Source organism: Neofelis nebulosa, chromosome 1 (genome assembly GCF_028018385.1).
Source record: "Neofelis nebulosa isolate mNeoNeb1 chromosome 1, mNeoNeb1.pri, whole genome shotgun sequence".
NCBI lineage: Eukaryota > Metazoa > Chordata > Mammalia > Carnivora > Felidae > Neofelis > Neofelis nebulosa.
In genome coordinates, this window is record NC_080782.1 from 30421128 (window position 1) to 30447677 (window position 26550).

The 26550-nt window shown below is 37.3% G+C and overlaps 1 protein-coding gene across 1 annotated transcript in view; it reads left to right on the forward strand.

Moving 5' to 3' along the window:
- Nucleotides 1-26550, forward strand: part of WDR70 (WD repeat domain 70) — a 299325-nt gene that overhangs the window by 84800 nt on the left and 187975 nt on the right. The gene's annotated exons all lie outside the window — the stretch shown is intronic.

The window sequence follows — 26550 nt, forward strand, 5'->3', positions numbered from 1 at the left end:
CATTTGAAGTCTTTGCTCATATGTCCACAGACGTTCCATTGGCCAGAGCAAATCACATGACTGTGGGTAACATCGGTACAGTGGAGAAATATGCTCAGGTCTTTAGTGAGAGGAACTGCAGTATCACATGCCAAAGCTGGAGGATGCAGGAGGGGTGATGGATTGGGAACAATAATGCAAGTTATCACAGATACATTACAGTGTCAGTGGATATAATTGATGCAGAAGTTTGAGCTTCAATTTTAATTTTGATTTTTACTCTTTCTTTCCCTATCTTAGTACCTTCTTCTAAAACACTAATCATGGTTTGTAACTAAATCAAAATCTTATATGAGATTTGATTGTCTTAAGAAAATACAGTGGGTCCTTGGGGTGCCTGGGTGGCGCAGTCGGTTAAGCGTCCGACTTCAGCCAGGTCACGATCTCGCGGTCTGTGAGTTCGAGCCCCGCGTCAGGCTCTGGGCTGATGGCTCGGAGCCTGGAGCCTGTTTCCGATTCTGTGTCTCCCTCTCTCTGCCCCTCCCCCGTTCATGCTCTGTCTCTCTCTGTCCCAAAAATAAATAAAAAAAAAAACGTTGAAAAAAAAAAAAATTAAAAAAAAAAAAAAAAAAAAAGAAAATACAGTGGGTCCTGATTGTTTGTTGTTCCTGTATTTACAAGCTCACCTATTTGCTAAAAATTTTTTGTAACTCCGAAATCAGTACACAGTGCTTTTATGGTCATTTGCAGACGTGCATATGTACAGAGTGGCAAAAAATAATTTGAAAAAGCTGATGCTCTTTTTTCTTGTTTCAGCTCATGTTGTAATCAAGTATCCTTTCTGTGATCTATGTAGTGTTGCGTTTTTCTTATTTGGGCAATTTTTGTTGGTGATTTTGCTGTTTACAATGGCCCCCAAGTGTAGTGCTGAAGTGCTGTAGCATTGTCTGGTGTTCCTAAGTGTAAGAAGTCCATGATGTGCCCTAGAGAGAATACATATGTTAGATAAGCTTCATTCATGCACGACTTACAGTGCTGTTGGCTATGAGTTCAATGTTTATGAATCAGAAATATATATTATTATATGGTTGTCCTTAAACAAAAACATAAACAAAGTTATGTATTGATTGCTTGATGAAAATGTGACCAGAGGCTTACAGGAACCCAACCCTGTATTTGATAATTCAGTGTTTACAGAACTTTATAGACCGTAACTACTACAAATAAGGAGATTTGACTGTAATCTACTTTACATGCCCTGGTTGACCTATTGGAATAAATAAATATACTTTGTTTCAAATTGCCTTCTATTGAACCCCAGTGAAGTGCCTCTCAACCCTAATGAGGATCCCAGCCTCATGCATAGTTTTAGTTAGTTTTGTTTTTTTTTTAAGTTTATTTTAATTTTGAAAGAGAGAGACAGTACAAGTAGGGGAGGGGCAGAGAGAGAGGGAGACAGAGAATCCCAAGCAGACTTCGAGCTGCCAGCCCAGAGCCTGACATGGGGCTCGAACACACGAGATCGAGAGATCAGGACTTGAGCTGAAGCCAAGAGTCTGTTTCAGCTTAACGGACTGACCCACCCAGTTGCCCCTTGACTAATTGTATTAAGTACCCAGTATATGTTAGATGATTCAAACAATTCAAATATAATTTAAGCATACAATTATATTGCAATGGTCGCTTCAGTAGTTTCTTTTTTTTTCATGTATTCCATTAGAATTTCTCATTTGTCTCTCCTTAAAGTCAGTGTCCCTAGGATTCCACCAAAGATGATGTTGTGAGAGTGAGGGTGGTAAGGAAAGAAAGCAGATAGGGATATAGGTCCCTGTCCATATCTTAAACTCAGTTAGTTCTGCTTTTATCTGCTTTATTTGAAACTTTTGGGAATCCAGAACTTTAAAAAACTGGTTTGTGGAAATGAAACCTTAAAAAACTCCTATTTATTCTCTTTTTAGCTTGTATTTACCATAGACAATAGTTCTTAAAAAGTGTGAGGAAGAAAAGTTTTTGCCAGTCTCTAAGCTCTTCTTAATTGTTTCAGCCATTCAGGGATTTCTTACATTATAAAAAGAGTAAGACTTTGTGGGTTTAAGTTTTAGCTGACAAAATTTCAAGAAGAAAGGAATCTGTTTAGTTCTCTTGCTGGCTGTTTCTGCAGTCTCAGACTTATAGTGCATATAATAAGATGATTAAGAAAGTAGGACAAGGATGGATAACAAATCTATGTAGAAACACAAAAAAATTAAAATTAAAATATTAAGTTATCAGAGTTACCTTTTACCTCCTTGGTTAAGTTTATTCGTAAGTGTTTAATTGTTTTTAGTGCTATTGTAAATGGGATTGATTTCTTTATTTCTTTTTCAGGAAGTTCTTTGTTAGTGTATGGAAGCACTGTTTTTTTTTTTTTTTAATGTTTTATTTATTTTTGAGGGAGAGAGAGACAGAGTATGAGTGGGGGAAGAGCAGAGAGAGAGGGAGACACAGAATCCAAAGCAGGTTCCAGGCTCTGAGCTGTCAGCACAGAGCCTGATGCGGGGCTGGAACTCACAAACTGTGAGATTATGACCTGAGCCGAAGTCAGACACTTAACTGACTGAGCCACCTCAGCGCCCCGCACTGTTGATTTTTTTAATGTTAATTGTGTGTCCTGCAACTTTACTGGATTCATTGATTAGATCTAAGAATTTTTTTTGTTGAGTCTTTAAGATTTTCTGTATTTAGCAATAGAAATAGAGACCATTTTACCTCTTACTTTCCAATTTTGATATATTTTCTTTTCTTACCTGATTTCTCTAGTTATGACTTCCAATACTGTCTTAAATAAGAGTGATGAGAGTGGACACCCTTGTCTCTTGTTCCTGATCTTAGATGAAGAGCTTTTAACCTTTCACCATTGAGTATGGTGTTAGCTGTCAGCTTGTCATGTATGGCCTTTATTATGTTGCGATTGGTTCCTTCTATGTCTAATTGCAAACTATATATCTGATAAGGGTTAATGTCCAAAATATGTGAAGAGTCATACAGCTCAACAGCAAAAGCAAAAGAAAATGAACCCAATTAAAAAATGAGCAAAGGACCTGGATAGACATTTTCTGAGGAAGATGTACTAAAGACCAACAAGTACACGAAAAGATGCTCAACATGACTTGTCATTAGGGAAATGCAAATTAAAACCACAGTGAAATATCACCTCGTGCCTGTTAGAATGGCCGTTATCAAAAAGACAGGAGATAACAAATGCTGGTATGGATGTAGAGAGAAGAGAACCCTTGTGCAGTATTGGTGAGATTGTAAGTTGGAGTAGCCCCTGTGGAAAACAGTATGGAAGATCCTCAAAAAAAGTTAAAAATAGAACTACCATATGATCCAGCAATTCCTCTTCTGGGAATATATCCAAAGGAAATGAAAAGATGAATTTTAAAAGATATCTGCACCTCCATGATTAGCAGCATCGTTTGCAGCAACCAATACATGGAAACAACCTAAGTGTCCATGGATGGATAAACGGATAAAGAAGTTGTGGTATCTCACACACACACACACACACACACACACACACGCACGCACACACACATACATATGGGGTGGAATATTATTCAGCCATAAAAGATGAGGAAATGCTACCATTTGCAACAACATGGATGGAACTTCAAGGCATTATGCTAAATGAAATAAGCCAGGCAGAGAAAGACAAATACTATATGATCTCACTTATATGTGGAACCTAACAAACAAACAATTCCCTGCCTGACCAAAAACCGCAGACTCACAGAAAAGGACATCAGACATGTGGTTACCAGAGGCTGAAGGTGGGGGATGAGGGAATTGGAGGAGGGTAGTCAAAAGGTACAAATTCCTAGTTATAAGGTACATAAATACTAGGGGTATAATAATGTACAACGTTATGACTATAATACTGTATGATATACAGGAAAGTTGTTATGGAAGTAAATCCTAAGAGTTCTCGTCACAAGAGTTTTTTTTTTTTTTTTTTACTTTTTTCTTTTTTATATTGTATCTATATGAGATGAGGGATGTTAGCTGAACCTATTGTGATAATCATTTCATAATACATGTAAATCATATTATCATGCTATATGCCTTAAACTTATACAGTGATGTGTATCAATTATTTCTCAATAAAACTGGGAAAAAATTTTAGTTACCAATGTGCAAAAATCTCTATATATTGTAACCATGTACTATAACTTCTCCCACTTTGCTGAATATCTCCGTTTTGATTTCAAAATCATGGTTAATATTTACTCTTTCCATTTCCTAGAAGCAGATGTAATTAATTGACTATTTACTTGTCTAGGAAATGTTACTGGTATCTTAATTGCAGTCTTTGGCTTGAGTAATGGGTTTTGGAAATGCAAGAATTATTGTTTGAAAGTAGTAGATTTCATAGGACACTTTTTTTCCTTAACTTTTTAACCTCTTTTCTGATTCCAAGAGTAATTAGTAACTTGTGGCTTTACTGGAAATTGCAGTGAATAGGACATTAAAGGAAACAATTAAATATATCTGATCTGTTGTGATTAAAATATTATGTACTTTAAATATAAACAGGCCTTTCTAATTATATTGTTAAATTTGTATCTCTAATCTTTACATCACTGTGTGTATATGTGTGTGTATTTTTAAGTATAGTCACAGTGGTAAAGAAATGCTTTTTTCTGTTGTATACAACAACACAGTGCATTACAGGAAGAATAATTACATTTACATCTTGGAAAAATAAAGTTTATTGGGTTTCTAACAGTAATTCCTGTCAATAATAGAAAATTTGGAAAAGAAAAAATTACTCATAATTCTACTACCCAAATATAATCACTGAGAACATTTTGGTTTCTGTATTCTGTATTTTCCTTATGCATCTGAAAAACATTTTTTCTGATGATAGCAGAACCTTTACATCAGTTATTGCTTGGAGTCACGTTTTGCATGTTCTGCCGTCTTGGAGTTACGTTGTGAGTGCCGCAGGGGCTGCAGTAAGGTGCAAGGAGAGGCCTGGGGATGGGGGTGAGGGGCAGGGGGGTTCTCACTTCAGCCAGAGGAGTTCCAGTTTTGTCTGTTTTATGTGTTCAAGTTTTTCATAAGATATACTTTGTAAATCGGGTCCTGCTGTGTGCGTGTGTGTGTTTTTTTTTTTTTTAAACATGAAGAACGTTGGTCTGGAGTTCATGGGATTATTGATTATTGTACGTGGGGAAAATGGGATCTTACTTCTTTAGGTTCAGGCGAGTAGTGTTAAATCCAAAAGAAATCCAGCTGAGTGAATTCGTCGCTCTCATTGTTTTTCTTCAATGATTTGTGAATTGGGCAGCATCTCTTCTAGCAAGTAGTCTAAAGAAGTTATGAGATGTACAAAATGGAATGTTTTCAAAGGCAGAGAGAGGGTAGGACAAGAAACTTATAAATAGGAAAAAAAGGATTATTTCCAGCAAGGTTATACCTTCCTTTTGGGGGAACAAACGGGTCTATTAGTTGGATAACCTCACTGGTGTTGATCAGGAAATTCCAGACTTTCTGGTTAAGATTACATTCCTGGGAGAGTTTGAAACAGTACTTAGGTTAGGTATTAAGTTTCTTTTTGGTGCCATTGGTTTAACATAAGTGATTCCATTTTGCGCCTGTTGTCTCTCTCTTTTAAAAAAAATTTTTTTTTAATGTTTATTCATTTTTTGAGAGACAGAGACAGAACGTGAATGGGGTAGGGGCAGAGAGAGAGAGAGGAAGACACAGAATCCCAGGCAAGCTCCAGGCTCTGAACTCATAGCAGCACAGAGCCCGAGGTGAGGCTCGAACTCACCGACTGTGAGATCATGACCTGAGCCAAAATTGGACACTTAACCAACTGAGCCACCCAGGCGCCCCTGTTGTCTCTTTTTTAACATTAAGAAAGTAGGACAAGGATAAGGAGGAATCAACCTTTAAACTATTCAAAAGCATACTTTAAAATCTTAATTATATTGTCATCTAAAACTCATTTATTCTAAACCAGAATTTTGGTACGTTACTTCCAATCAGAAAGTGTTTTCCTCTCTTACTTTGAAGTCTCACACACACACTTTGCCTGAGACTCAAATGGGGCTGTTTGGCCTAGATCCCACAAATGTGTGACTATTAAATTTCTAGCCCTCACTGAGAAGTATTCCTGTACATCAAAACTCTATAGCAAATCAGTATTAAGTTAAATTAAAAGGTGTTTTCATAGATGATAATAAATGAATGCCTGTGATTATCTTAGAGTTTCACTTATTAAACTTCCTTTTGTCAGTTCATCTAGAATTGATATTGTTAAGTGCATTTCCCTTGGATTGTCTTCAACCCTTTTCTCTTCAACATCAAAACAATTCTGTTACATTTCTTTCTTAATTACATGACTAACGTGGTAGAGGATAGGTTCAGGGACCCTAGAATGCTTGGATCTTTAATTGGGCAATTTCTCCTTGAATATCCTTTAATTATGGAAATTAGAAGCTTTATAAGTAATTACAGGAAAAACATGTTTTTAAATATTTATTTATATTTGAATAGTACATGTAGTTATTCTGATCTCCAGCCACTCCAAAAATTTGCTGTTATTATTTGGAGATGAAACATTTTAGTCATATCCTTTTAATGGGAAATACTGTTTCCTAAGAAGTAAAACATTTTAAACTGTGAATTCTAGGTATATTTTTGTTTCTGTAAGCAGTTTTAACGGATGGTTTTAACCACAAATATAAACTCCCCCAAAGTGCAGTGATTTGAAGCACATAGTGTTTCTTTCCAATTTCTGAATATTTCCAGACCTTTTTATCTAATAGAAACTCCCTAACACTGGTTTCTGTCCTTTTGACATATTCCCATCACTTTTGGGGTACTTTGTTACATTCTGGCACAACAAAATGTTCCTGGCTCGTCTTGTACTTTTCCTGCTCTAATGTTACCCATTTCTCTATTGATCCATGGCTCCTTTTAATAGGGAATTCTGTTTACAAATCTAGATCCTGGCACTGCATATGTTCACTGATGCTGGGGCACCATTGCTTCTAGACTATTTCAGGAGAGAGAGCTGGGATGGGAGATAAACCAAATAACCAAAAAAACCCACCCATATATATATATATATATATATATATGGATGGGTTTTATATATATATACATATATATATATATATATATATACATATATATACACATATATATATATGTATATACATATACACATGTATATATATATACACATATATATGTATATACATATATATGTATATGTATGTATATACATATATATGTGTATATATATGTATATACACATATATATGTGTATATATATGTAATATAAAATATAAAATATATAATAAAATATATAAATATATAAAATATATATTATATACATATAAATATATAATCATGAATTCACACTGATCTATGAAGTAATTCTAATCTAACTTCGCAGCCTTTCCCCATTCTATATTTGTATTTCACTTCTTCAACAGTGAGAAGTTTGGCTTCTAATATCATCACTATAGTAATTCATTTGTTCATTGCTACCACACATAGAAAGTAGTTTCAGAATTGCTACACTCATAGTCATGGTTGTAGACAGAATTCTAAGATGGCCCCCAAGATTCCTGCTCCTCCTCTCGAGTATGGTTGTGAACTATGAGCAGGACCCGACACTCCTATGGTTAGATTATATTGAATGGCATAGTTGAGAAAGGAGGATTATCTTCAGTGGATCCTGTCTAATCCGGTGGGCCCTTAAAGGGATTGGGCTATTCCTGACAAAAGAAATTTGAGGTGTGGGAGGGATTTGACCTGAGGGAGAGTCTCTGTTGCTGGCTTTGAAGATGTAAGCAGACCTACATGAGTAAGTTGGAGATATAGCTAAGGTGATTTCTGAGCAAAGTGTTGAAGGTACTGCCTGCTTTCTTCTTGCTGCTTATAGTAATATATGAGAGAATAAAGTTAAATGGAAAGAAGTTTTATTAGAGAGGTACCAGGACTAGATGATTTAGTTTGTTTTGAGCCTATCCAGATGGTAAATAATGTTAAAATGAAGAAATTGCTTCTGAAAGTTTGGTACAGAGAAAGAACCAAGGGTGTATATATAACCTTTTGCTCAAACCTCAGAAAGATCATAGGGTCAGATTACTTAGTTATACTAAAGGCTTTTTCAAGAAATTAATGTGGGCCTCACAGATTTTCTTAACCAAACCAGGCGACCCCTAGGAAGCTTAAGGATATTACTCCTTAGCCATTTCAAAGGAGTTATAGATAAAGAGGGGATTATTTTGCAAACATTTGCAAGCATGACTTTTGTCTAATTTAGATTCAACATGAGAAGGATTCTCATTTGCTGGCTTTGAAGGCGGAGTAATTCATGTGGCAAGGAAGGCACACAGCTTCTAGATACTGAGAGCAGCCCCCAGCTGACAGCAAGGAAACGGGCATCTCAGTCCTGCAATTACAAGGAACTTGGATTTTGCCAGCAACCTAATGAGCTTGGAAGCAGATTCTTGCCCAGAGCTTCCAGAGAGGAATGCAGCCCTATCACCATCCTGATTTCAGTCTGTGAGACCCTAAGCAAAGAATTCAGCTACGTTGCGATGGACTTCTGACCTCCAAAACTGTTAGGGGCTTAAACCACCTCCAATTTATTAGTTTAGTTTAGTGATTTCTTACACAGCATACATAACTAATACAGTCCTGCAAAAACCAAACATACCAGGTAATAATGCAAGTACATGAGAAGGTGGTAGTGATTGTGATCATGCATAAGAGTAGGCAGGAGTTGGCTTTCAGTGAGAGGAGGGAATATATTTACACTGGGAATGGAGGGGTTGTGGAGGGCTCATACCCACAGTTGTTTGTAGGCTGTGGGTCTTAGGTAGGAAACTACTGGCAGGGTCATTAATTTTGTGTTGGGAGTTGTTGTGATGAAGCCTTCAGTACAATAGTAAAGACTTCGAATAGCTATTGAGGGTTGTGAGAAAAAAATGCCTAGAAGAAATGGGGGACATTAAGGGCTATAGAATGTAGATTTGCAGAGACAGTCATTCTGTGTATTTGTGTGATACTCCTGAATCTTATTTGGGAGGCTGGATGTTTGAATGGAATACAATGATGGGGGGAGGAGGGAGTTATTCCAGAATAAAGATTGTTCATTGTAGGTAAAGCAAGAGGACTCTCAGGTGTATGCCTAAGGAGTGGTTGATATTGGAAAAAAAAAAAAAAAGTTGAACTGGAAGATAGAAAGTTATGTGACCAGTAAATGGAATATCTAGAGCCTAGCACATATCAGCTGAAAAACATTTGTTAAAACAATAAATATTGGAAACTCGTGGTTTCAGAAAAGGAACTATCTGTGGTAATGGTAGAGTTAGCCATAGTTGGGGCTGTTGAAAAGTGTTAGAAGAGGTCATTGGAGTTAAGTAGATCAAAGAAGACTGAAGTTATGTCTTGAATACGTTCAAATGGATTTTAAAATTGCTAAGGAACTAGAAAGACTTGAACTTGAGTCTTTGATTAAAGAAGAAAATGACTAAGAGTATGGATGGAATATAACTGGGGTCAGCAAACTACAGCCATGGGCCAAATCCAGCCTGCACCCTGTTTTTGTAAATAAAAGTTTTATTGGAAACAGCTATGCCTGTTCATTTACTATTTACTATTGTCTGTGCCTGCTTTTTTGCTACAGTGGTAGAGTTAAATAGTTGCAGCACAGACCATGTGGCCCACAAAACTTAAAATACTCATTATCTGGCCCTTTACAGAAAAAGTCTGCCAACTCCTGCACTAAAGCTGTAAATGTTTTCTGCAGCAAAATATATGCACACAGATTTTTGCTGACAATTTTAGGAACTTTGGTGATTCCTAAAACAGCCTATGAATGGACTCTGGTGAAGAACTTTTGGATTGAAGTTCACACTGTATTCTCAGCTGCATTTCTTTTCATCATGTGAGTTGCCTGTTAGCTCACCATGAGAAAGACATGGGTACTTTCATTTTGGTGGGTCACAGAGCCTCACCTCATTCAGTGACTACAGATGGCAGTGCATCAGGGCAACTGTTTTACAGCTTTTCTTATGTGGTAGCCATAAGAGTATGTGCAGAATAGTATAAATCAGCACCCCGCCCCCATCCCCACCCCCGCCGATTGTCCCCCATCTGAGTGTGTGTGTGTTTAGGGGAAACCAATATTGATCATGGTTCAGTAATGTCCTCTTTTCAGGGAAAGCATAACGTATTTATGAGAAAAAATGGATGGTTAATTCTTCTAGGCTATTTCCAGTTAAGTCTGTTAAATGAAGGGATTTTTTTCAGGAGTGTCTATGTTTAGATACAGGAAAAAAGAGAGAAAAACTAGTTTATTTGATGAAAAACTGTTTTTGTCACTGGCTGTTCTTTAATAGGTGTCACTTTAAAATTTTTTCCGCTAATGTTAGCCATAGTACTGAATCTGTTTAGATCCATTTAAGAATCCTTAGTTGAACTTGATTTTTGTTATGACTAATTTTGGTCACTGTTTTAACACAAGGGTACTTAACATTCCCATTGCCTTTGTCATGCTCCTATCTTTACAAACAAGAAACAACATTCATAGTCTTTTAGATGTTTTACAGTTTAACCTATTATTTGTGTTTGTATTCTGGATACTCAACAGCTAAGGTGACCTCATGTCCTTTTACCTTAATATCTTCTGTAATAGAGATCATTTTTTTTTTTTTGGTCCTCTTAAAAAATATCCTTTATATTACAAGATGCTGTTTTAACTGTAATCAACAAATGTCAGTAAAAGACCTGTTTTCTGGGGCCTGCCATTAAGACCTGCATGGTGTTGGTGAGTTGTTGGGTTGCCGTTCAAAGTATAGGAAGTGATGTTCTAAGCACTGGACCGAGCAGCATCTCTCTGTAGAATCCCTGAGTCTGGGTGTGGGAGAGGAAAATGGTAAAGTAGGAACTGGCTGGGAGGTAAGCATACCAACCATTAGATTGCAGGGCCAGGCAGAGACGTCAGGGGAGATGGACTCAGTTAAGCAGAGGGGGATGCACGTATGGAGTAGTCTGCAAGAGTGAGGAAGCCAAGGCAGTTAGATTCTAAATCCTCAGAGCCAGGCATGTATGTCTTGGTTTATTGGGGTGTTCCTTTAATTGCAAATCATGAGCTGTTTTCCTGCTATAGAGGCACATATTTAATGGGGTGAAACTAGACTAGATAGCTGTTTACTGCTAGGCATTAGAAATTATTATTTTTTTTCTTAAATAAGCATAGTCTGACAAATTTCTGTTTTGGAAAGAGATTACTGGGGCCCCTGATAATCCTATGTATTTTAATCTATCAGCCAATCAACTAATTATTAGCTTTCAATATCTTAGGTACACAGAATTGAAGGGAACCTAACTCACTTCTCTGTTCATGGTGGCTTGCCATCATGCCATATCTGATGGGCAGTTCTCAGTTCTCATGATGCCATCCATAACTCTCAGCAGCTTTTGACACAGTTGATCACTACACTTCTTGAAACAACTTCGTACCTGACTTCTGATTTGCTGTGCTCTCCCAGTTTTCTTCTTACCTCATTTGGTGTTCCTTTTCACTCTGGTTTTGTTGCTCCTCCTCTGTCCTCCAGCATCCGAATGTTGGGGTGTCCAGCTCATACTGAACCCTCTCTAGTATTTACATCTGCTTCCTGATTCATCTCATCTGGTCACACGGTTTTGATGTGGAAACACGGGGGTTCGGAGCAAACAGTCAAGAAAGAATTCTTGGGATGTCTTTGGAGCAAAAAAGTGAGGAGGGCACCTGTTGGGATGAGCACTGGGTGTTGTATGGAAACCAATTTGACAATAAATTTCATATTAAAAAAAATAAAAATAAAAAAATAAAAAATTTAAAAATTAAAAAAAAAAATTTTAAAGCCCCCCCCCCCCCCAAATAAAATAAAATAAAGCACGGGGACAGGACCTGTGGGTAGAAAGAGCTGCACTAGGGTTGTGTTGGGTGACTGATTATATACCGTCAGGTTGAGGGGGTTAGGGACAGCACAAGCCTCTAAGCAATTTTGAAGACAAGGTTTCCATGGCCCCGAGGGGGCTAGCTGTTGTTAGGAAAAGGTCATTTATTACTGTCTAGCAAACCCTCAGTCATGAGACCTTCAGATGTGTATCAGTGGAGGATGATTACTAACGTATATCTTGCGGGGTAAAGATGGAAGAAGTTTCCAAAGGAATTCCTTTATGTTTAAAGTAGACTCACAGGATCCTGGGAGGTTAGGATAATGTTAAGCTAAGATTGCCTTTTGCCCTTAGCAAAGTGTCAACATTTAGGCAGCTGAGCCCCCAGGGGAAGGTTACTCTGCCTATTTCAAGGGCTTGTGAATGGACTGTAAGTTACAAGGAAATGTAAGTTTTTCTTTTGCCTTTGTTTCCCACATCAGCTTTAAATGTCATGTATAGACACTGATGACTTATGAATTTATGTTTCTTGGCCTGTTTTTTCACCTGCCCAGTATGACCAACTACTTACTTCACGGTCTCACCTGGATGTATAATAGGCATCTTAACACAAAATACACAAAAAGGAAATTGTGACTTTTCTTTCTACACATCCTCCTACTGCAGTCATCTTTATCTCAGTAAATTACATCATCACTCACTAGCTGATCAGCTGAAACACCTTTGAGTTCTACTTGACTCCTCTCTTCCCTGACACCTCACATCTGCCCCATTGTCCAACGTGTTTTGCCAACAGAGTTGTATGAATAAAGTTGCCATTAACATTTGCATGTAGGTTTTGCGTAGGCATAAAATTTTAAATCAGTGAAGTTAATACCTAGGAGTGTGGTTGCTATCTCATATGGTCAGATCAGCCAATATCTTTCAAAATGGTTTGTGCTGTTTTGTATTCCCACCAGCAGTGAATGAGAGGTCCTGGTGCTCTGCCTCCTTGCCAGCAGCTGGGAGGTTGGAAGTGTCAGGTGGTTGGAATTTAGCATTCTTACAGGTCTTTAATGGCAGTTGGTTGTTTTAATTTGCCTTTCCTTAAAGACTGATGATGTTGGGGCGCCTGGGTGGCTCAGTCGGTTAAGCGGCCGACTTCGGCTCAGGTCAAGATCTCACGCTCTGTGAGTTCGAGCCCCGCGTCGGGCTCTGTGCTGACAGCTCAGAGCCTGGAGCCTGTTTCAGATTCTGTGTCTCCCTCTCTCTGACCCTCCCCCGTTCATGCTCTGCCTCTCTCTGTCTCAAAAATAAATAAACATTAAAAAAAAAAGACTGATGATGTTGAACATCTTTTCATGTTTGCTGTCTTTATTTTATATCTTCTTTGGTGCAGCGTCCATTTAATTAAAAATTTTTTTTCCTATTTTGGGGGAGTAGGGAATCTTTGTTTTCTTATTGTTCTTGAGAGTTCACAAAATATTCTGGGTGTATATCCTTTTTCAAATATGTGACTTGTAAATATTTTCTCCCATTGTGTGCCTGGTCTATTCATTCTCTTTGTAAAATTTTTAAAATTTTGATGAAGTTCAGTTTATCAGTTCTTTTATGGATCATGTTTCAGGTTTGGTCAAAGAACTTTGCCGAACTCAGTGTCACAAAGATTTTCATCCATTTTTCTTATAGGAGTCTTACTCTTTAATGTTCTACACTCATTCTATGATCCATTTTGAGCTGATTTTTGTATAACGAGAAATATGTCAAGGTTTTTTTTTGTTTTGTTTTGTTTTTCTGGGCATATAAATGACCAGTTATTTCAGTATCATCAGTTGAAAAGACTGACCCCTCTTTACTGAATTGCCTTTGCATATTTGTTCAAATATAAATTGATGATATTTGATAAAGTTTATTTTGAGACTCTCTATTCTGTTCCATTGCTATGTGTATACCCTTTCACTAATACCACACTGCCTTGATTATTGCACCTTTGTAGGATATCTTAAAATTTGGTGGTGTGAGTGCTCTAACTTTGTTCTTTGTTTTAGTTGTTTGGGCTATTTTAGTTTCTTTCTTTTTTTTCCTTTTCTTTTTTTTTTTAGAGTTTATTTATTTATTGAGAGAGAGAGAGAGAGAGAGAGAGAGAAAGAGAGAGAGACAGAACAAGCAGGGGAGGGGCAGAGAGAAGGAGAAACAGAATCCCAAGCAGGCTCTGCACCATCAGTGTGCAACTCCATGCGGGGCTCGAACTCATGAACCGTGAGATCATGACCTGAGATCAAGAGTTGGATGCTTAACTGACTGTGCCACCCAGGCGCTCCAGTTTCTTTCTTATTTTTTTTAAGTTTTTACTTTAATTCTAGTTTGTTGACATACAGTGTTATATTAATTTTAGGTGTACAATATAGTGATTTAACACTTCTATACAACACACACATCATAACAAGTGCACTTCTTAATGCTTATCACCTAATTCCCCCATTCCCCCATCCGCCTGGTAACCATCAGTTCACTATAATTAAGAGTCTGTTTCTTGGTTTCTGTCTCTTTTTTTCCCTTTGTTCATTTGTTTTGTTTCTTAATCCCACATATGAGTGAAATCATATGGTATTTGTCTTTCTCTGACTTACTTTGCTTACCATTATACTCTTTAGCTCCATCCATGTTGCTGCAAATGGCAAGATTTCATTCATTTTTATGGCTTAGTAATATTCCATTGTGTGTGTATATATACCACATCTTCTTTATCCATTCATCAGTCACTGGACACTTTGGTTGCTTCCATAATTTGGCTATTGTTGATAATGCTGCTATAAACATTGGGGTGCATGTATACCTGTGAATTAATGTTTTTGTATTCTTTGGGTAACTAGTGCAGTTGCTGGATCATAGGGTAGTTCTGCTTTTAACTTTCTGAGGAAACTCCTTACTGTTTTCCATAGTGGCTGCACCAGTTTGTATTCCCACCAACAGTGCATGAGGATTCATTTTTCTCTTCATCTTTGTTAACACCTGTTGTCTCTTGTGTTGTTGATTTTAGCCATTCTGACAGGTGTGAGGTGACATATCTCATTGTAGTTTTGATTTTGGGCTATTTTAGTTTCTTTTTCACATACATTTTAGAGTCAGTCATCTTGTTTATATACGCAAAGAACCCTGCTGTGATTTTGTTTGAAATTATTTTGAATTTAAAGATCATTTGGAGAGAATTGACATCTTAACTGTTTGGAGTCTTTCAGTCCATCAACAACAGTATATCTCTTATTTATTTAGGTCATTTTTTTTCTTTTTCCAGGTTTTATAGTTTTTAGCATAGAACACCTGAACAGATTTTATTAAATTCATACTTAATTTACACTTAAAATTTACTTTTTTTTTTTTTTTAGCCATTATAAATGGCATCACTTAAAAATGTCTAGTAGAATTTGCCAGTGTAGCTTGGAGTTTTATTTTTCCTGTTTTCAAAAAATTTAAACTATGAATTCAATTTATTTGATAAGTACAGGACTATTCATGTTATTTCTTTGTTCTTGCGTTGAGATAGGATAGGTTATGACTTTCATGGACTTGGTCCATTTCCTCTAAGTTGCAAATTTATGTACATAGAATTATTAGTAATATTTCTTTAAGATCATTGCTCATATTTTTTCTCTTTTTCCTGATGTTGGCAATTTGTGTCTTCTCTTTTTTCTTGGTCTGGCAAGAAGTTTTCCCATTTTATTGATTTTTTTTCAAAGAGCAATTTTTTAAAATCTCATTCATTTGTATTTCTTTGTTGTAGTTCTGTCTTCAACATTGATTTCTGTTCTTATGCTTTCTTTCCTTTTGCTTGCCTCTCCTATTTCTTTTTAGAATTCCTAGTATTTTAAGGTGGATGCTTTAATTAGAGACTTGTTTTATCTTTTCTTTTTTTTTAATTCTTGTTTTAATGTTTATTTAGTTTTGAGAGAGAAAGACAGACAGAGTGTGAGTGGGGAGGGGCAGAGAGAGAGGGAGACACAGAACCTGAAGCAGGCTCCAGGCTGTGAGCTGCCAGCACAGAGCTTGATGTGGGGCTCGAACTTGTGAATGGCGTTATCATGACCTGAGCTGAAGTTGGACCCTCAACCGATTGAGTCACCCAGGCGCCCCTTGTTTTAAATAGAACCATGTAGTGCTATAATATTCCTTATAAGCATTGCTTTAGCTGCGTACCACAAATTTTGAGATATATTTTCATTTTCATTCAGTTCCCTTGGAACTACCTCTTTTACTGATGGATTATTTAGCAGCATAATATCTAATTTCCAAATATTTGGGGATTTTTATGTCATCTTTCTGTTACAAATTTCCAGTTTAATTCCTTTATGGGAATGTTTAGCTCATTTAAGTTTAATGTAATTATTGATATGGCTGGATTTAAATTTGGTGAGGTTTGTTTTGTGACCTAGAGTATGATCTATCTTAGTTACTGTTCTGTGTGCACTTGTGAAGAGTATGTATTCTGCTGTTGCCAGGTAGAATAGTCTGTTTATATAAAGTTAAGTCAGTTCATGGAGTTCTGTATACTTGCTGATTTTCTTTGTGCTTATTTTTTCAATGGTCTTTTCAGTTCTTTCAGTTTTAGCTTCATGTCTTGAAACTGTTGTATTGGGTGCATGTATACTTACAATTGCTCTGTCTTTTTGGTAAATTGATCCTTTTATCATTATATAATGTCCCTCCTTATCTCTGGTGATTTTTCTTGTTCTGATGTCTACCTTGTGTGATGCTAATATAATCACTCATGCCTTTTTTTTTTTTTTTTTTTGTCTTTATTTATTTTGAGAGAGAGCATGAGTGAGCTCAAGTGCCAGAGGGACAGAGAGAGACAGGGAGAGAGAGAATCCCAAGCAGATTCTGGGCTGTCAGCACAGAGCCTGATGCAGGGCTCAAACTGACAACCGTGAGATCATGACTTGAGCCAAGATCAAGAGTTAATCGCTTAACCAACTGAGCCACCCAGCCGCGCCTCAAGCTTTTAAAAAATTATTGTTTGCTTGGTATATTTCTTTTGGTATTGATTTATTCAATAACATTTATTGAGTGTCTAGACATTTATTGAATGTCTAGGAGGCAAAACCCTCATGCAGTTTATATGCCAGTGGGGACGCATGAAAATATGCAAAACGTATACTGTATAACAAAACCAGAGAGTAAGTGCTATGAAGAAGCAGATTAAGGGGATAGAGAGTAACGAGTGACTTCTTTAGATAGAGTACTCAGGAAGGTCTCTGAGGGATTGGCATTCAGGGTGAGGTCTGGATAAAGGATCCTCCAGGGAGCCAGGTACATTGGTATCTGAGGAGCCATGCAGAAAGAGGAACAGCAAATGCAAGGCCCTGAGGCAAGGTGCTTGTTATATTTTTTTCGACTCTTAGTTTTTAATCTTTCTGTGTCATTGTATTTCAAGTCAGATTCCTGAAAGAAGTGTTAATTGATAGGTCTTGTGTTTTAATGTATGATGGTAATCATTGTCTTTTAATTGGTGTGTTTAGCTCATTTTAAGTTTAATGTAATTATTGGTAGGGTTGGATTTAGTTCTACCATTTTATTACTTTTGATTCTTTCTGTTCTTTGTTCAGTGCCTCATCTTTCCTAATTTCTTTTAAATTATCTGAGTATTTTTAGAATTCCATTTTTTTTAACTGTTGGATTTTAATTATGCTCTTTGTATAGTATTTTAAGTGGTGGTTCTAGGGAACTATAAAAATATATTAAATTATATATAATCTACTTAGAATTAATATTTTACCATATCAGGTGAAAAATAGAAATTGTGCAACCACATAGGCTCTTCCCCCAATCCTGATGTAGTTGTTGTATGTTCCGTTTTCATATGTTGAAAATCCTATAGGCAACGATAATAATTTTTGTTCTCAACAAAAGTTAAAGGTGAAAAATATTGTTCTGTTTACTCAGGTATTTATCCTTTCTTTTGTTGTCCTTTCATTGCTTATATTCCAGTTTCTCTTTGTAATTATTTCCCTTTCACTTGAAGTAGTCTTTCTTTTTTAATTTTTAATGTTGAGATTGAATATGTAAACCATAACATTTACTCATTTAGTTCGTTATGTTCAGTGGTTTTTAGTATATTCATGGAGTGTGCAGTCATCACCACAATCCATTTTAGAACATTTTGTCATCCCCAAAAGAAACTATCGGAGACAATAAAAAGATTAATGTTTGTCAGGGGTAAGGGGCAAGGAGTGATGATTCGGCAGAGCACAGAAGATTTTTAAGACAATGAAACTAGTCTGTATGATAAGACAATGAAACTAGTCTGTATGATGTTATAATGATGGATATGTGTCAGTATAAATTGTCCAGATCCATAGAATGTACGAAATCAAGAGTGAACCTGAATATGAACTGTGACATTTGGATGATAATGATGTGTCAGTGTAGGTTCATCAGTTGTAACAAATGTACTACTGTGATGGGGAATATTGATAATAGGGGAAAGCTATGCATGTGGGGGGCAAGGGCTTTATGGAAAATCTCTGTGCCTTCCTCTCAATATTGCTGTGAACCTAAAACTGTCCTAAGAAGTAATCTATTAAAAATAAAATACTCCCTGTCCCTTAGCCAGCATCCCCAAGTCTACCACCCCTTGAAGCCTTGCACAACTACTAATCTACTAATCTGCTGTCTCTATAGATTTGGCATTTCTGGATATCAGAAAATGGGATCATACAATATGTGGCTCTTTCACTTAGCATGTTTTTGAAATTTATCCATGTTGTATCAATATTTAATTTCATTGCCAAATAATATTCGATTGTATGGATATACCACATTTATCTCTTCTCAAGTTGATGAACGTTTGTGCTGTTTCCACTTTTTTATTATTATGAATAATGCTTCTATGAACATTCATGTACAAGTTTTTGTGCAGAGGTATGCTGTCATTTCTCTTAGATGTATACCTAAGAGTGGAATTTTAGGGTCCTATGGTAACTCTGTGTTTAACATTTTGAGGGACTGCCAGACTGTTTTCCAAAGTGTCTATAACATTTTACCTACCCACCAGTAGTGTATGAGGGTTCCAGTTTTTCTACATCCTTGTCAACACTTGTGGTTTCTCATGTTGTTGTTGTTTAATAATCATCTTAGAGGGTGCGAAGTGGTATCCCTGTGGTCTGTTTTGAACATCTTTTTGTGTATATATTAGCCATTTGTAAATTTTCTTTAGAGAAATGTCTATTCAAATCCTGGCCCATTTTAAAATTGGGTTATATGTCTTTTTACTATTGAGTTCTAACAGTTTATATATTCTAGATATTTGTCCTTTATGAGATATATGATTTGCAAATATTTTCTCTCATTCTTTGGGTTGTCTTTTCATGTTCTCGATGGTGTCCTTTGAAGCACAAAAGTTTTAAATTTTGATGAAGCTCAATTTATTTTTTCCTTTGTTTTGTGCCTTTAGTGTCATTGCCTAACCCACAGTCATGGAGAATTATGCTTATGTTTTCTTCCAAGGGTTTTATAGTTTTAGCTCTTACATTTAGGTTTGTGATCCATTTAGAGTTAATTTTTATGCATGGTATGAAGTAGGGGTCCAACTGTATAGTAAGTATTCTTGAAATAATAAAATAATTTTTGAATTTCTTAGCTACTCTTTGAATTTCCATATAAAATTTATGATCAATTTTCAATTTCTGTCACATTTCTTTTGGTGACAAGTTCTCTTAGTTTTCTTTCATCTTGCAGTGTCTTTATTTCACCTTCATTCCCAAAGTACATTTTCTATACATTTAACTTGGCAGTATTTTTCTGTCAGCACTTTAAAAATGTTGGTCCACTGTCTTCTGGCTTTATTTTTGTTGAATAATTATGCAGTAATTCAAATATTTGTTTTTCTTTATGTAATGTGTTGTTTTTTATATTTGCTTTTTGAAATTTTCCCCCTATTTCTCTTTTGGACTTTAATAGTTTATTATGTGTCAAGGCGTAGGCTTTAAAACATTTATTTATTTATTATTATTATTATTTTTTGCTTTGTTCATCCTGTTTGGTATTCACTGAAGTTCTTGGACCTGTAAATTTACCTCCTTCACCATTTTGGGGAAATTTTTAGTTATTTCTTCAAATATTTGTTTGTACCTGGCTGTCTTCTCCTAAGTCGTATGTAATACAAGTACTAAACTTTTTGCTATTGTCTCAGCACTTTCTGTGATTCTGCTCATTTTTTCCTGTTAGATTAAATTATTTCTATTAATCTGTCTTCAAGTTCATTGAGTCTTTCCTCTGACATATCCATTCTACTATTGGGCCCCTACAGTGAATTTTTTATTCCCATTATTTTATTTTTCAATATGACCAGGTTTCCATTTTAATAGTTTATTTTTCCTTGCTGGTCACTTATATCTTTGCATTTGTTTCAGATATGTTTGTTTTCCTTTATGTATCATGGTCATAAACACCGATTTTAAGTCTTTTTCTTAAAATATTGATTACAACATTTGGGTCATTTTGTGGTCGGCATCTTTTATCTTATTTCTTGGGAGCTGGTTAGATTTTCCTGGTTCTTTGTATGATTAATTTTGGGTTGTATCTTTCACATTTTGAATATTGTGTTCTGATATTCTGAGTCCTGTCCAAAACCTCTAGAGAATGGTGGGTTTTCATTTGTTTGTCTGTGAAGTTGCTTTTTTGGCTGAGGGTCAACCTGATTAGTTTTAGACTCTAAATCCTGACCTGCCTCCTGTGAGCTGTTTTTCCTTGCAGTATTAATTTTCAAGGCATTTGTATGTTATTCTGGTTTGCCCCATGTACATGTTATCCAGGGATCCATATGGACCCTGGCTGCTAGTCCATACCATGTTTGCTTCTCAATGCTTTTCTTAGGTTGATTCTGGTAGGTTTCACACAGTACACCTCAGGAGTGAGTGCAGGACTTTTTGTACAGATTTAAAGGACATTTTTCTCCAGCTTTTTAAACCCTTCACCCTATGATTTTCCCTTTACTGTCTTTCACGGGTTTCTGTTCTGATGTTCTTGCTGGAAAATCACTCTTATGCATTGTAGCAGTTCCCATACTGTAGCTTATGCCTCCTGGCAAAGCTGGACTGAGGTGAAAAATAAAAATTTCTCTAACCCACAGCAGCTGCTTTTTCTTTTTTAAAAAGTTTATTTATTTGAGAGTGGGGGAGGGACGAAGAGAGAGAGAGAGAGAGAGAGAGAGAGAGAGAGAGAGAGAGAGAGAGAGAGAGAGAATCCCAAGCAAGCTACTCACTGCAGTGCGGAGCCTGATATGGGGCTTGAACTCACAAACCGTGAGATCATCACCCGAGCCAAAACCAAGAGTCAGACACTTAACTGTCTGAGCCACTCAGGCGCCCCCACAGCAGCTGTTTCTCTGTGTTGGTGGGAAAAGGCAGTGTGGCTACCCATTGTTGGCATTTTCCCGAGGTAAAGCATAGAGTATCAGAAGGATTCTATTCTACATATGTTGGTAGGTGATCTGCTTTCTTGTTAATACTGGCCTACTAGAAAGCATGGAGTGTCAAAAGTGCTGCACAGCGGTTGCTGTCATTGTTGCTTCTGGTTCAGGGGAGGAGGCACCATGCCTCTTTGTTACTGGCTTTTTCCTGGTTTGGGTTAGGAGAGCCAGCAAGTATCTTCTATGAAGGGCTGCTCCTCTTACTGAGACAACAGCCGCTGTTTTGTTACTGGCACTCATCTGCTGTAATGACCTCACAGGGCCACTGCCGCTGGGTGGGAGGATGAGAAGTATCACCCCAGAGCCGGCACTTGGCTGGTGTGAAATGAAGAAAATCGATTCTTTAACCTGTTCGGACTACTTCCATTTCTGGTGCCAACACTGAGGAGAGACTTGGTAGCTTTGTTGCTTGTGCTTGGCTGGCATAGGGTAGGTCAGATCACAAGAACTTTGTTCCTCAGGCCTTTCACCCCCACTGCTACCCCTATGCCCTGGAGAGTGGAACCATTTTTTGGAACTTTGTTTGCTCTTGCTCTCAGTTGTTAGTTGTGGACTGCCCCAGAACCCAAGTCGGGAGACAGAGAAGGCAAAAATCATCCCCAGACTACTCCTTAGACCGAGTATTCCCCAGAATTCATATTTTGAAATTGTAACCCCAAGGTGATGGTATTAGAAGGTGGGGCTTTTGCAAGGTGATTAGGCCATGAAAGTGGAGCTGTCATGAATGAGATTAGTGCCCTATCAAAGTGTCCCAAGAAACCTTTCTTACCCCTTCACCATATGAGGTTATAGTAAAAGGATGGCCTCTGTGAACTAGGGAGTTCAGACACTAAATCTGCTGGCACCTTGATCTTCAACTTCCCAGTTTCCAGAACTGTGAGAAACAAATGTTTATTGTTCATAAGCCACTCAGTTTATGGTATTTTTGTTACAGTGGCCCAAATGAGCTAACAGGGAAAGATAGCACTCCCTTGTCCTTAAGTCACAGCTCAAGGGAATGTAATGGGCAGAGCTAGATTGCATTCCTGTGTCACATCTGTAAGCGAGGCTGGCAAAGATAGAGCCTGACTTTTCCACTTCTCTATGAGAGGTAGTCTCTGTCTTTTACCAAGAGTCATATTTTGGGGAATTTCCTAAACACAGAAGAGAGTTCATGTTCTTCATGGCCAGAGAGAATGATGTGTTATTTATATAGTCACCCATTTACACAACAGTTGCTTGATTAATTCACAAACTTCAGCTTCATCTGTGGTTGCAGCCCAGATCCAGTTCTTTAGGGAAACCTGTTGTCTCTCTCTTTAAAATGTATCCCAAATCTTCTTACCTCTGAACACTTTACTGCTGTGCCCTAGTCCAAGCGACTGTCAGTGTTCAGATGAACCACATCACTGGCTTCCCAGGTGGCCCTCTTAATTCCTCTTTTGACTTTGCAACAAGCTTTTCTTCACAGAGCATCCAGGACATTTTTTTAAGTGTTTATTTTGATATCGTTTCAAATTAACAGAAAAGTTATAGGAATAGTACCTAGAACTTCCTTATACCCTTTTTCAGATTCATCAGTTGTTCATATTTTGCCCCATTGCTTTATCTTCCCCCATCCCCGCCTCTCTTCCTTCCTCAGCTAACACAAACTCTGTCCTTCTCTTTCCATCCCCCACACTTATATACCCCCCTCACTCACACTCATACGTATTTGCGCATACATTAGAATTATGTGTGTGCGTTTAATATTCCCTGACTTTTTTTTTTTTTTTTTTTAAATTTTTTTTTTCAACGTTTTTTATTTATTTTTGGGACAGACAGAGACAGAGCATGAACGGGGGAGGGGCAGAGAGAGAGGGAGACACAGAATCGGAAACAGGCTCCAGGCTCCGAGCCGTCGGCCCAGAGCCCGACGCGGGGCTCGAACTCACGGACCGCGAGATCGTGACCTGGCTGAAGTCGGACGCTTAACCGACTGCGCCACCCAGGCGCCCCTAATATTCCCTGACTTTTGAAATAACTTGCAGACATCATGTTCCTTTACTCCTAAATTCTTCAGTGTGGTTTTCCTAATAATAATATGATCTTTTTACATAACTATGAATTTAACATTGATGAAATGCTATTTAATCTGTAGTCCATGGTTATCTCAACAATCTCCTTTTTGATTATATTCCCACCAGTTCAGTAGCCATGGCTTTTGTCTCTTTTAATTGGGAATAGTTCTCTGCCTTTGTTAAAAGAAACTTTGGTATATTTGAAAACTATAAGCCATTTCTTTTGTAAATGTGTAGAAGTTGTAAATATGTAGCAAGAGATGTAGGATTTGATTTTGTCTGGTTTTCCTCATCATGAGAGTTTGGGTATGCATTTCTAGAAAGGCTGTCACAGAAACAATATTGGGTCCTTCTTGCGTCCTCATATCGCGAAGTACGTGCTACCTGTGCATCGCAGTGCTGGTGATGTTAATTTGGATGACTTGTTTCAGGTAGTGTAATAACAGATCTCTTCTCTACTATTTTCTCTTTGTAATTATTAAGCAGTTTCCAGGGAGATTTTGATAGCATGGAAATACCCTGTTCATTACCAGACTTTTCTCTGCTAGTTTTAGCATCCATTGATGATTCTTGCCTGGATCAATTATTACTGTGATGATTGTAAAATGGTGATTTTTCTATGGTAAGGAAGAGTTTTCTCTTACTTATTTATTAATATTCACCCAGGAGTTCTTAAGTTAGTAAATGCTTTTACTATTACTATTTAATCTATTACTTTTGTTATTTATTTTGATGCTCTAATTGTCCCAGTGGAAGTCCCTTAACCTGCACTTTATTCTTTAATATATCCCCATCATTTTTGCACTTGCTTGTTTTTTGGTAAACCACATGTTCCATGTTCATGTTGTTTGAACAAGAATCAAACTTCTCTCCAAGGAGTCTGGTTTCCTCTTAAATGGAGAATGCAATTTAGAAACTAGGATCTCTGTCCTAGGGTTGCTGGGTGTCATTCCTACTAGTCATTCTCAGCATACAAAGCTAGATAATAACTTACATACGCACACACACACCTATATTTGTATCTACCTGTTAGAAATCATGGGTTCATACTGATACCCATAATTTCAGTCAAAACCCATAGAGTTCTTTCTAGTCTTTCTTCTTTCCACTTTTGGAACTCCTTTCTCTAACAGCAGGAAAGGCGACTCTCATGGTCCTCAGCATATTTCCTCATTTGCTTAATTCTTCGTTGTAACGAAAGCAGTTTCAGAATTGTTAATGCATACCACTGCAAAAAAGAAACAGATATATTAACTAGAATTAAATATTTATTTATAGTTCTTTTGGTCTTAAAAAATTTTTTTTTTAATGTTTATTTACAATTGAGAGAGAGACATAGTGCACAAGCAGGGGTGGGATAGAGAGAGATAGAGACAGAATATGAAGCAGGCTTCAGGCTCTGAGCTGTCAGCACAAAGCCTGACGGGGTCAGGGAGGGGGCTCGAACTCACAATCATGAGATCATGACCTGAGCCTGAGTTGGATGCTTAGCCAACTGAGCCATCCAGGTACCCCTATAGTTCTTTTGGTCTTTAGCCTGAGGGTATGTATTCATATCCTAGGATTGCTGTAATAAATTACCACACAGTTAGTAGCTTAACAACAGAAATTCTTTCACATTTCTGGAGGCCAGAAGTCTTAGAATCAAGGTATTGACACAACCATGCTCCCTCTAGTGGCTCTAGGGGAATCCTTCCATGCTACTTCCAGCTTCTGGAAACTCCGGGTTTTCCCTGGCTTGTGGCAGCATGACTCCAGTCTCTGCCTTCATCTTCTCAGAGCTTTCTCCTCTTTGTGTCTTCTTCTCTTCTGACTCTTTAAGGTTACATTCCCAGCTTCCAGTGGTTAGGACGTGAGCATTTCTTTCTGGGGGCCACCATTTAACCCAGGACAGGGTATATAGTTACTTGAGTTATTACCTTCAGTTTATTCTTTCAGTGTTTTTATTGTTCACTTGAAATACAGTAGGGTTGATTTGTTTCTGTTTATATTGAATTTTAGGTTTCTCCCAGCCTTATTTATTTGTTTTTGAATATGCAAAACATCAGCAGTTTCAGAAATCTGATAATAAGTTAATAGATACAGAATTATAAATCATGGTGACTATTATTAAGGAAATGGACAGGTACATTGGAAGAGAACAACAGAATAGGCCATATGGACGCAGAGACAGAGCTAGGTCATACTTATTTGAATAAGTGGCATGTAAACTGAGATTGAAGGAATGGAAGCCAGTCATGTAAAAGTAGAGTAAAGAGCTTTCCCACAAATGGAAAAGCATACGAGAAGGCCTTGATTCAGGGAACGAGCTGGTTGTATTAGAGGAAATGAAAGGAGGCCAGTGGATTCATGTCTGTTGGGGAAGAGGGAGGACAAAATAAGTGCAGTTGTAAAGAAAGCAAGAGACTGAACATGTGAGTAGTTGTAGACGATCTAAAGAGGTTGGGGAGCCAGTAGAGGACAATAACTAGTGGTGGTTTTAGAATGTTTTTATTTATTTACATAAAATACACAAAATGTTTTTATTTATTTTTAAAGTTTATTTATTCAGAGAGAGAAAGAGAGAGAGAGAAGGAGAGAATGTGAGCGTGAATGGGAGAGGGGCAGAGAAAGAGGGAGAGAATCCCAAGTAGGCTCTGTGCTTGGTGGCAAGCCCAACACAGGGCTCAGTCTCATGACTGTGAGATCATGACCTGAGCCGAAATCAAGAGTCAGATACTTAACCAACCGAACCAGCCAGGTGCCCCAGAGGTGTATTTTTAAAAGACTATATTGATTGCTAGGTGGAGCACATGACGCAGGAATAGAAGTGGAGAGACTAGTGACAGACCTGTTTACTGTGTAATAACTGAGGTAATGTTGGCTTCTACAAGAGTGGTAGTAGGGAATAATGAGAAAAGTGGATAGATTTAAGGTGTATTTTGGGTTGAAGTGAGAGGACTCGCTCATGGATTGAATTTGGGTGGACAGAGAGAGGGTTTTAGGTTTATGGTTATTGTAGTATTTAAGGATGACCCCCACGTTTGTAGTTTTAGCAACTAGGGAAGAAGTTGATTGCAGATGAAGTGGGCAGTAAGAAACAGATTTCCCTAATGGACCTATTATTATGTTTGAAATGCCTAGGAGATGCAA